The 11,149-nt window shown below is 43.7% G+C and overlaps 1 protein-coding gene across 5 annotated transcripts in view; it reads right to left on the reverse strand.

The window, feature by feature from the left end:
- The window catches only part of CSNK2A1 (casein kinase 2 alpha 1), a 53,189-nt gene extending 43,411 nt beyond the window's left edge, over window positions 1-9,778 (reverse strand). For 4 of the 5 annotated variants that reach the window (XM_045832727.1, XM_045832729.1, XM_045832724.1 and 1 more), the window contains exon 1: window positions 9,645-9,774. The gene's annotated coding sequence lies outside the window, so the exon portion shown is untranslated. Of the gene's footprint in view, window positions 1-9,644 lie in introns of all 5 variants that reach the window. The other variant, XM_045832725.1, reaches the window with a different exon arrangement.
- Between the last annotated feature and the right edge of the window lie 1,371 nt (window positions 9,779-11,149).

Below are 11,149 nucleotides of genomic sequence, written 5' to 3' on the forward strand. Positions count from 1 at the left end.
AACCTTTTAACCCTAACTTGGAAGAAGAATGAGCCAAAAGAAATGAAATTATCTCCCCTCCCGCCCCCCACTTTATGATTCTCCTTTCCTGTTTCAACCCAAGGTGGTAAACGTGGCCAAGAACATTCTTTCTCATCTATCAGACTACTGCCAAAAAAGTTGTGGCGTTCTTGTTTTTTAAATAGGAGAGAATTATACAGGTAAAAATGGTTAGCAAGTGGCTCCTTGACAGTTTCCCTAACCCATTCTGACCTTCAAATCCCAAGACTCCAAGTGCACACTGAGTAAGCAAGAAAACAATCTGTTCAAAGCCAACGTTCCCCCCCCACCCCGTCCTGCTAAGAGCTGAATTCAGAACTGTAAACATTCACAGTTAACACCTGACAACCCATTAAGTTACTGCCTGCTTAAATTTGCAGGATATTTAAGACACTATAATTTTAACATATCACTCACTAGGCATTCTGTTTTTATTCCCATTGACAAAATTGACAACATTGTTATTTTAAAAGGCAAAACACTCAAGCATTTCCATAAAACAAACCAACATGTATGGAATAACAAAAAAAAAAACCCAAAATGAAAACAAAACAAAACAAAACATTTGGACCCTCTGTGTGAATTTTATTTCTTCACCTTTAAATCAGAAGAGGAAACGAAGTTCCAATGCTACATGAATAATACAGCAACAGTGGGAGGTCTTCCAATGGAGGGAAGCACTGTACAAAAACCCAAGCAGTCTGACATGAATCAATGCAGTTCTACCTCAAACAGCTGATGGAAGTCTTAGTCCAGCACTGTCTCCAATAATATAGAATATAATGAATGATGGGTAAAGACGTCATTGTATGTATTTTAACCAGGCAACACAGGAAAATAAAGTCACAATCTGGTACTTTATTCCACTGACCACAATTTTTTAGAAGCAAATACAGAAAAAACTTCAGTTAAGACCTAGGGTAATCGAGAGTATACCCCAGCATTTACGTATGTAATAATTATTGCTATCATTTGAACACCTCTAATAAGCCAGGTCTGGTATGAGATGCACATCTCATTTTAGAAATAAACAAGTCTAGAAGTTAAATGGCTTACTGACTCACAGGATTACTAAGTGGCTAGGGCCAGGTCTGAGCCCAGCTCTGTTTGGAATTCAAACTAAATAGATTATTTTCACTATCTCAACTATTCCTAATTCTGCCCACTGATTCAGTAACAGCCTATCATAAATACAATGAAATGGGTCGATTTAAATGTGGAGGCAAGACGAGAAGGGTGGAGCCTGTGAATTTCAACAATGAGAAGTCTTCATTATTCTCTTCATTATAAGGCCACTATGGTGTAAAAGCCAGGTTTTAAATGATGGAAGAAAAAAACTCCAAGGCAGATGGCTATTTGTATTCATGTTATATAACGAGTCATAAACACTCAGAACACATTAACCACTTTAAATTACTGATAAAGACAGGTTCCCGCCCTACCTAAGGAGTATATGATTTAAGAATACAGAACAAGAACGCAAATTAGTACATTACCTAGAAGAACAGGATATACAGATGATGTCAATGTGGATAAAGTTCTTCAAACACATCTCTAGTACACAAATGCACAAGGAGTTCCCAAACTATAATCAAAGAACCGCCAAGAAACAACACCTCTGAGTCAGGTTCACAAGACTGCAGGAGACCAAACTTTGAACATTCCCCAAATCTGAGGTGGAATTCACTTCTCTGTCTAGAAGCAAGAGAACCCAATACTCATGAGGACCAGATAGCCACTCTGGTCATTTGCACTGTGAACGAGTGACTAAGGCAGCCACACTGGGCTTGATTACATAATGACCCACCCCTCAACAGCAGCAATTCAGTACCTCACCCAACCAGCAGGCCACACCAGAAACAGGAAGTACAAGTCGAAAGGCCTCATTAAAAAACAAGTACTCCTGGCAGCAGAAAATGAAAATAAAGAAAAAAGAGTGGCAGCACTGACAATGAACATACTGTCTTCGCTGGCAGGAAAGGGTAAGAACTCACATTAGCCGGGCACCCAGCATTTCAGTAACTTATCTCTGTCAGCCCTCACCGTAACCCTGAGATAACGTCATCTGTTGCTCTCGTCATTATCCCTCACTTGTGGGTTAATAACTAAGTACCACTAACCCCATTTTACAGGCTAATAATTAACTTGTGCGAAGTAGTTATCTTAATTGTTTAGATGACAAAAATCTAGACTTGAGAGACATTAAGTAACGGTCCCCAAACTTGGTCTGCCTCACTCTAAAGCTGGACTTCTTTCCAACAATTCTGTTACCCCCGTACACCAAGCAATGTCAGTTGAAGAATTCTATTAAGAAGGAGAAATTCTCAACTCCCCACCCCAAATTTCTGTAGCTGCTTCAGAAACTATACCTGAGACACAAAGGCAATAGGAGTTTTCCTTCATAAGAAAACATCCTAGAATATTAAGTTGTGGAATGATACATGCGTTATTACAAAACGTCCTCGGCTGTAGACTTGAGGACAGGGACGATCGAGAGATTCTCAGCAAGGCACCTACCTGAAATGCAGCAGGTGCCGAAGGAGGGAGGGTCTGCTGAGTAAGAAACACCTCTGACTGGTTATAAATGGAAGAGCCTAAAATGGCTATCTTGTACTTTGTAATATGACAGGATTCATTTCTTTAGGAAAATAATTTATCCATTTGTTTTTAACAGGTTCGTTTTCTTAAAATTTATAGAATGTCAATGAGGTAACTAAACTGAGAAATGCTCATTAATGCATCAGTTGTAACTCCAGAAAATTGCAAGTGCTCACTTTTCCACACAGATTAATTTTTTTAAAAAAATCCTCACCCGAGAATATGCTTATTGATTTGAGAGAGAGGGAGAGAGGGAGAGAGGGAGAAGAAGGGAGGGGTGGGGTGAGAGGGTGAGTGAGAGACAGACAGACAGACGGACATCAATTTGAGAGGGAAACATCCAGGACATGTCCCAACCGGTGGTTGAACCCATAACCTTTCTGGTGTACAGAGATGATGCCCCAACCAACTGAGCCACCCTGCCAGGGCCCAAGCAGATTAAACTGTTTCAGCTAACAAAAGATTGCTAGAAAAATTCACAAGACCAAAAGGTATAAAAAAGAGAAAAAGCGGCCAATGTAAAGGTATTTAAGATGCAACACATCTAAAATAACAAATGATTATTCTAAGTATACCCTGGCATTTAACCCTAAAACCCTCACTTCAGATAGCTCAGTATTTTCTATGCAAGAAAACACTATCATCACTAATGTAAAAAAAGCTTGCCCACCATAGCAACTGTTGCTAAGTAGGTGTCTTATGTCTAAAATACAGAATTTGTAGAAATCAGTGAAATGCCACTCCTAGCATGATACTGTGAATTCATTCACCTTAAACTTTTAAAAAGACTAAATTCTTGATCTCTATAATGTGAAAAAAAAAAAACAAACAAAAAAAAAACAAACTTTGGTTAACAGCTAAGTCTGCTGATATCTACGCTGGAGCATACCAAATATTTAAGAAAAACCGCCAACTGTCTATAACCCAATGTAAATATATCCCTTGTTCCAATGACAGCAGTTCCTTAATAATCCTAGAGGAATTTCTTCATTTGAAAAGCTAGCTGGCCTAGATTTCTTTCTATTAAGAAACAATTAAATGATACACTACTTTTAAAGTCATCCATCTTAGGAATTCAAAGACATTTAGGTGTATGAACAAACTAATACTCTTGTGAAACAAACTTGGTCCAGGTCGCCCAATGAACTGTGATAGACCAAGGATCAAATCCAGTTTCTCTTTTTAAAGTAAGTATCACAAGCATTATTACCTTAAAACGCTAAGTCCTTACCCAATCCAGTGCCAAATCGTACCAGTTCTTAATTTCTGAACTTACACAGATTGTACTGTGATGTTTATGCACAAGTCATATAGTTGTCCAAACAATAATCATATATAATAGTTAACATCTTTCAGACACTCTGTTAAGTACTGCGCTACATGCATTATCCTGATACTCACATTACCCCATGAGGAAACTGAGGCACAGAGAGACAACCTGTACAAGGTAAAATCTAGAAAAAGGACAAGGCAAGGAGTGGTGCACAGGGATATACAATAAATCCTCAATGTCGCCTCTAAGCTACAACTTTAAGTGAAACGACATATATGGAAACCCAATTTTGCCCTGGCCAGGCAGCTCAGTCGGTTAGAACACCGGTTCGTACACAAGAAGTTTGTGAGTTTGATTCCCAGTCAGGGAGCATATGGCCATGGCCAGTACAGGAGGCAACCAATTGATGTCAATCTCTCTTCCTCTCTCTAAAACAATAAACATATCCTCAAGTGAGGATATAAAAAAAAAAAAAGGAAACCCAATTTTACCACAGGCTAATTGATATAAACAAGAGTCAAGTTCCAATGGCATCTCACCAACCTTCCGACGAAAGGATGTTATTCCAGGACCTGCTATAGTTCAAAAGCCATCCATTTCCATCGCCTGGACCAGGATTCTAGGCCAGTTCTAGGGCTGAGATACTTGGTTGAGCCACTTAACCTTCATATGACCCAATTTCCTTTTTTCTAAACCCAAAAGTCCAACAATAATCTCAAAAGTCTTTCATACCCTGAAATGCTCTAATTTTGTAATCAGGTAACTAATTCAAAAAGAATTGGTCTCGTTTCCTCCATTCGCTGAAGTCTCCCTCAGTAAAGTTGGGAGCCCACATTTTATGAGTCTAATTCAATAGGCTGAAGAACAAAAACAGTATTTTTTTTCAAAGCTAGAGAACTCCACTCTGCAATTATCTCCAAATCTGACTCTTAACCTCCAATGACTACGATGAGGAGAAAAGACCTTACAACACCTTTGGGTTGGGATGGGAGGCGTGAAGGAACAGACTGTGTGTATTGGTGGTTACAAATTCATAAAAACCACCCATTTCTCTCTCCTCTAAAAAAACAGAAAATAAATCTTTCAATGGTTGTCACAAACTGACTGCTTTATTCAGCCAATAAAAGTTAGTGAAGAGTCCTGGCCAGTGTGGTGCAGTGGATTAAGCATTAGCCTGAAAACCCAGGGGTCACTGGTTCAATTCACAGTCAGGGCACATGCCTGGGTAAGGGACAAGGTCCCCAGCTGGGGGCACAAGTGGCAACCACACATTGATGTTTCTTTCCCTCGCTCTAAAAATAAGTAAAATCTTTTACCCAACATTTATTATAGACATGGGAGAATCATCAATTTGTAGAGGTCCTACTAAAATGGCCTGTAGCTCTAGAATCTACATTCTACTAAGCTGGTCAACTAGTCCCTTCAAATTGCAAGTAAGGACAGTAACAGGATACTTAATCATTAAGGAAGAGGTATAGGTTCCACTCAACCCATTATTCTGCAAAGTCTTCCAGGACCAAATCACTTTACAGAACAATCTGCCTCCTCTGTTCTCCAGAAAATAATCCCCCAAAGATTCTTAAATAAAACTAGCAAAACCTTTCTATTAGTTCTCTACTGTTGCTTAACAAATTACCAGAAACAATATAAACTTATTATCTCACAGTTTCTATAGGTAAGAAGTCAGGTGACCTTGGGTGAGTGGGTCCTCTACTTAGGGTTTTGCAAGGCCCCAACTCAAGGTGTCCACGGGGCTACATTCCTTGCTGGAAACTGGGAGAAATCTGTTTCCAAGCTTATTCTGATCAGAGACTGAATTTAGTTCCTTCTGGTCACAGGACTGATGTCCCCATTTCCTTGCCGGTTGTCTGCACACATTTCTTCTTATGCTTTCCATGTGGCCCCCTCCAGTAATGGCAGGCTGAGTGCCTCTCATGCTTTAAATCTGATTCTGGCTAGAGAATGTTCTCTGCTTTCATGTGATTAGATTGGACCCACCCAGACAACCCAGGATGATCTGCAATAGAATAATTTCCGATCTGCAAAGTCTCGTTGCCACATAATGTTAATATAATTTAGACTGCAGGGATGAGAGTATGGACATCTTTTGGGGATGGGAGGTGTCATTTTTCCTACCACACCCACCCTCTAGCCTCCCGACTAAAGCTCATCAAGTCAAAAGTCCCAAATATCATCATCAACTAAATCAGGTGTAGATGAGGACCTGACTATAATACAGGCATAAACAACACCCCCCTTTTTATTACAAAATCTTTTATTACAAAATCATAAGCATGTCATTCTATAACATAACAATATCACACTCAAGCATACCAAATGACATTTTAGGTGAAATGTTTAAATTAAAACTATAAATTATTACACCTCTATTACCCTACCAACCACACTCAAGCAGGTATTACTTCTGCTGGACCCTGTATATTAACTACAATCCCTGTGGGTCATGCATGGAGCAATGTTATAAACATTCCAGTCCAAACTGATAAAATATAAGAGAAACAGATCCATCAGTCCACAGCAGTTTCAAAACCTGAGCAAACTCCGTTCCATTTCAAACCAGAGAAAAATCCTCAGTGGTATTCAGCTCTACCTCTCCAGGCCATTAGTTCCAACCCCCCCCCCTTTCCCCAAAAAGCAGCAGAGTTACACCTGAGTGGTTTTACCAGCCTGCTTCCTGAGAAAATTTAGGGAATTCACAGCCCTCTTTAACTTGCTACTGTTTCTTTCAATCCAAGCTGTCACTGTTTCTGCTAGTATAAATTCTCAAGGACCCAGAAGGCTTTAGGTGAATTTCCTAAATTCACGCCATTAGTCAGACTAACATCCGATAAAAACAAACCAGGGTGCAACTTCAAGACTTTGCTTGGAAATCTGCTCAGCTAAATATCCATGTTTATCACTTACTTTCTTTTCCATGTAACTACAGGACACAATTCTAAGCTTCTTTGCCACTTTGTAACAAGGATCCTTTCTGCTCCAGTCCCTAATGCATACCCCACTTCCACCTGAGCCCTCACTAGCAGAGGCAGTAACATTCGTATTGCTAGTAACCATCTGTTATTCAAAGCCTTTTTTTATCATAGTCAAAAATTTTCTGACCTCCACTGTCACTTCCACATTTTTAGGTTATAGTACCCCACTCCTGGTACCAAAATCTATACTAGTGTTCTATTGCTGCCATAACAAATTACCACAAACGTAATGACTTAAAACAACCAAAATTTATCATCTCAGTTTCTGTAGGTCAGAAGTCAGGTGAACTTGGCTATGTCTCCTGCTTAGGGTCTCTCAAGGCCAAACTCAAGGTGTACTCCTTGCTGGAAACTCTAGGGAAGACTCCGTTTCCAAGCTCATTCAGGCTGTTGGCTAAATGAAGTTCCTTGTGGCTGTAGGACTGAGGCCTCCACTTCCTTGCTGGCTGTCACCAGGGCTGGTCTTTGCTAGTAGAGGCCACCCACATTCCCTCTCATGGTTTCCGTGTGGCCCCTTCTAGCAAGAGCAAATGGAGTCCCTCTCATGATTCAGATCTCTGATTTCCCTTATGCCCCCCTCCTCTCTTTTTAACTCCTGGCTGGAGAAAGTTCTCTGCTTTTAAGGGCTCACGTGATTAGACTGGACCTGCCTGTAAAATCCAGGACAATCTTCCTATTTTAAAGATTCTTAACCTTAATTACATCTGCCAAGTCCCTTTTACCATGTTAGTTATGTAAAGATTCTGGGGATTAGAGTAGGAACATCTTTTTTGGCGGGGGAGGGAGGGCATTCTGCCGACTACAAACCCAAACCCTACATAAGGCTTTAACTCAGCACCTAAAGAAAAATTTTCCTTTCATCAAAAGAATATGTAAAGAAAGGTGTATGTTCAGAGATAGAGACAACAGTAAAATCAAGGACTCAACCTGAAGAGAATGGCTAGGTGACCTGCTAGTGAGGGCTCAGGAAGGAAAGCTTAAAAATACATCGTGGAGAAGAAGCTGTCACTTGTTTCATCCTCAAAGAGCAAGGCCATTCATCAATCCACTAGGCAGAAAGTAACCCAATGCACCCCGTTAAATGCACTTTTCTCTTCTCTACTGTATCCTTGAGGACACAAGAGGGCACAGGTAGAAATGAGTTGCCCCAAGGAAACCTAACTTTGTAATCATTCTAAGTAAACTGCCAAACCTTTCTCCTTCCTTATTCAAGTCATACACCGTCATCCTCCAATAGAAATGCAACTCACCTATTTCAAAGTCACGGAAGGACAAACCTATTCAGGTGAAACTGCAAGTGAACTTTTTAAAATGATGAGGGAGAACTAGTATTGGTCCTGATCTTTCAGTCCAAGGTCCACCAAGCTGGTTAACCCAAAAGACAACGAAACCAAAACACTGCAACAACTACAAAGATAACATTGTGAGGCGTTACCTACTGTCCCATTCTTGACTATAAATTTCACTCAGAATGGGGCAACCCCAAATACACCAGCTAGTCCCTTTTACTACTAGATACAGTACGATCTATCGAGCACTTACTATCTGCTAAGCACCATGGTAAGCACTCAACACAAATCTTATTTACTCCTCACCATTATAGTTTAGAGAATACTATCATGCCCATTACACAGACAGAAAAATTGAGGCTTACGGAGGTTAGGTCACACAACTATGTAGTAGTAGCACAGATATTTGAGAACCCAGGCAGTCTCATTATTTACCACTGGGCCTATACTGTAACCCCTTAGATGGAGGGGGGGGGTCCTCCCAACTCTTAGAAAAAACTTCCTTCTCTAGCTTTCTTTTCATTTCTTTTCCCCACACACCCTTCTCATACCACTTAGCAGATGAAAGATAATCAAGTCTTCTCAAATTTGCCACCTCCTTTTCAGAACTCACCACTTCCCACAATAGCAATAGCCAAGAAGCAACTTCTCCTGACCCTGACTTTGCTTCCCAAAAACAAACTACAGAGGCTCCACCCATCACCTGCCTCGGCTAAAAATGTTCCAACGCCGGGGTGGGGGCGGGGAAACGAAATAAAAGTCCTACTCTTACAAAAGGTCACTAATATGTATACTCTTAGCCAACCTTTAATTCTACATCTCGCTCCTCTTCCACCCAGTCTCCCAACTACCCCTCAACTCCAACTCCAACCCCGTCTACCCCACTTCGTTGTTCCCTCCGGCTTTCTCCTCGGCGACCTCGGCCCCAGTTCCCTCCACCTTGCAGCCCAGTCAGCAGGTGGGAAGCCCAGCCTCGCCTACAGGGACCCTTGGAAGGCCCCCACCCCAGCTGCCAGGCTCCCAGGGAGGGTTCGCCCCACCCTACCCAGCAGGCACCGTTCCCCTCGGGACCAGCCCCCAGCATCCCCTGCAGCCCCACCCCTTAAGCTTCCCTCCCCCTCTGGCGACCCCCTCCTCCAAGTTGCCCCCTAGTCCCCGCCCCAGTGCAGCCCTCTTCCCCCTAATACGCTGGGCTCTCGAGACCTAGATCCCACCCTCACATCAGCATCTGTCCCCAAGTCTCGCTCCCCGCCCTGAGTCCGGGGGGCGGGTGGCCCCGGGCCTCCCCGATGGATTGCAGGCGCCTCCGCTGGTGTGTGTGTAGGGGGGGGCAGGGGAGGGCGACGGGCCGCTCGGGAGTCTGCTGGAAGCACAAGGGGCGGTCGCGCCCGGCTGCCCATCCTGGGCCAATCCCCACCCCCCAACGGCCTCGCCGGGCGGCTCCCAGGGTACCTGTGGTGCAAGCGGCAGCGGTAGCGGCCGCTCTCCCCTCTCCTCACACAGACAATATGGCGGCGGCGGAGGAGGAGACACACGGCTCGGCCGCCAGCCGCAGGGACCAGAGCGAGGCTGCAGCCGCGGCTGACGGAAGCGGAAACATCCTCCTACCAGCAAGAGGGGCGGGACTACTTCAGACCCCGCCCCTAGTGGAATCTTGCTGAAAGCGGCCATACTGGAATGTCCTATTGTCGCTCTGGGCTCACTTCCGGGCTAGGGCGGAAGTTGGAAGGCGTTTTCCGCCTAAAGCATAATAAAGAGACTTGCAATAATTGATTGGGTTTTATTTCAGCACGTTTAAGAACTTACGAGACAGCGAACACCAACCAACCCCTAAGTGTGCAATTGGTTTGACCCAAGCTAAGATGGCGGTCTCTAGGTTTCCCGCACTTCACCAAGCTGACGAGTCCCATCAATCTACGAGCCGGCCCGCCTTTCTTGAAAAGAAGCATGCGCGACCCGCAGAGCTGTAGAGCGAAGCATTTTGGGAGTTGAAGTCTCCTGCTCGGACCCCTCGTCCAGGATTAGGGTTCCAGCAGCACATTTTTGCCTGCTCAAACTTCGAGTTCGGAGCAAGCGAACTAAAGTTGGACCCCGGGAGTGGGGTGGCGCAGGAGTCTAGGAGGTGACGATATCAGCCTTCTAGAGACTGAGACCCAACCCTGCTTCCCACAGGAGACCTATCTAAGAGCTTCTCATCCAGAATAGCCTCTTCAACCTTGGGTCTGCCCCCACTCCCGTTCTTGCCCGGGCTACATCCCCAGAGCAGCCATAGGACACTTTCTACTGTGCAAAACCTGATCACGGCGAGTTCTTGGTTATAAATCTCCCAAGATTCTCCTTTGTGCACCAAATGTAGCAAATCTCTCCTGTTGACATCCAAGTATCTACATCATTTGGACACCCCCCTCCCCACTTTCATTTCTGTCTGTCCCCTTTCAAGTTCCTGATGCTCCCACCCACTAAAACTCCAAATTATTCCTGGAATTTACCGATGTTTCCTCCGTCCCTTCGCACTGGCAGTTCCCTCTGTTACTGTCATTTCCTGCATTGGATAACTTACAAAAGTCCATCCAAATAATTTAAGGGTCCTTTCCTCTGAGGATCTTCCTTCCCTGAGCTCCCCCAGGCCGCGGCACCATCATTCAGCAGTCTGGCTGGTCTCTAGCCTGCCTCCTCCATCAGACTGTGAGCCCCCAGTGACCTGGGCTGGGTCTGATGATCATCCTGTCCCCTGCAGCCTCTGCTAAAAGCTGGTATATGTAAGTGTTACTGAGAGGATTCAAGAATTAGTCTCACCTCTGATGGGGCAGAGGTGCGAGAGCTGGAACAAGGGTGAGGAGGCTGGGCTATTTTGGTACTACCAGCTATTATACCAGAGCTCCCTCAGAATAGCTGCCTGGCCAAGGGATGTACCTCTGCACCAGTTCCAGTCCTCCTTTGGCAGTTTGTCAGCTGAC

This window comes from Phyllostomus hastatus, unplaced genomic scaffold, assembly GCF_019186645.2.
Source record: "Phyllostomus hastatus isolate PE091 unplaced genomic scaffold, TTU_PhHast_1.1 phas_contig_17, whole genome shotgun sequence".
Lineage (NCBI taxonomy): Eukaryota > Metazoa > Chordata > Mammalia > Chiroptera > Phyllostomidae > Phyllostomus > Phyllostomus hastatus.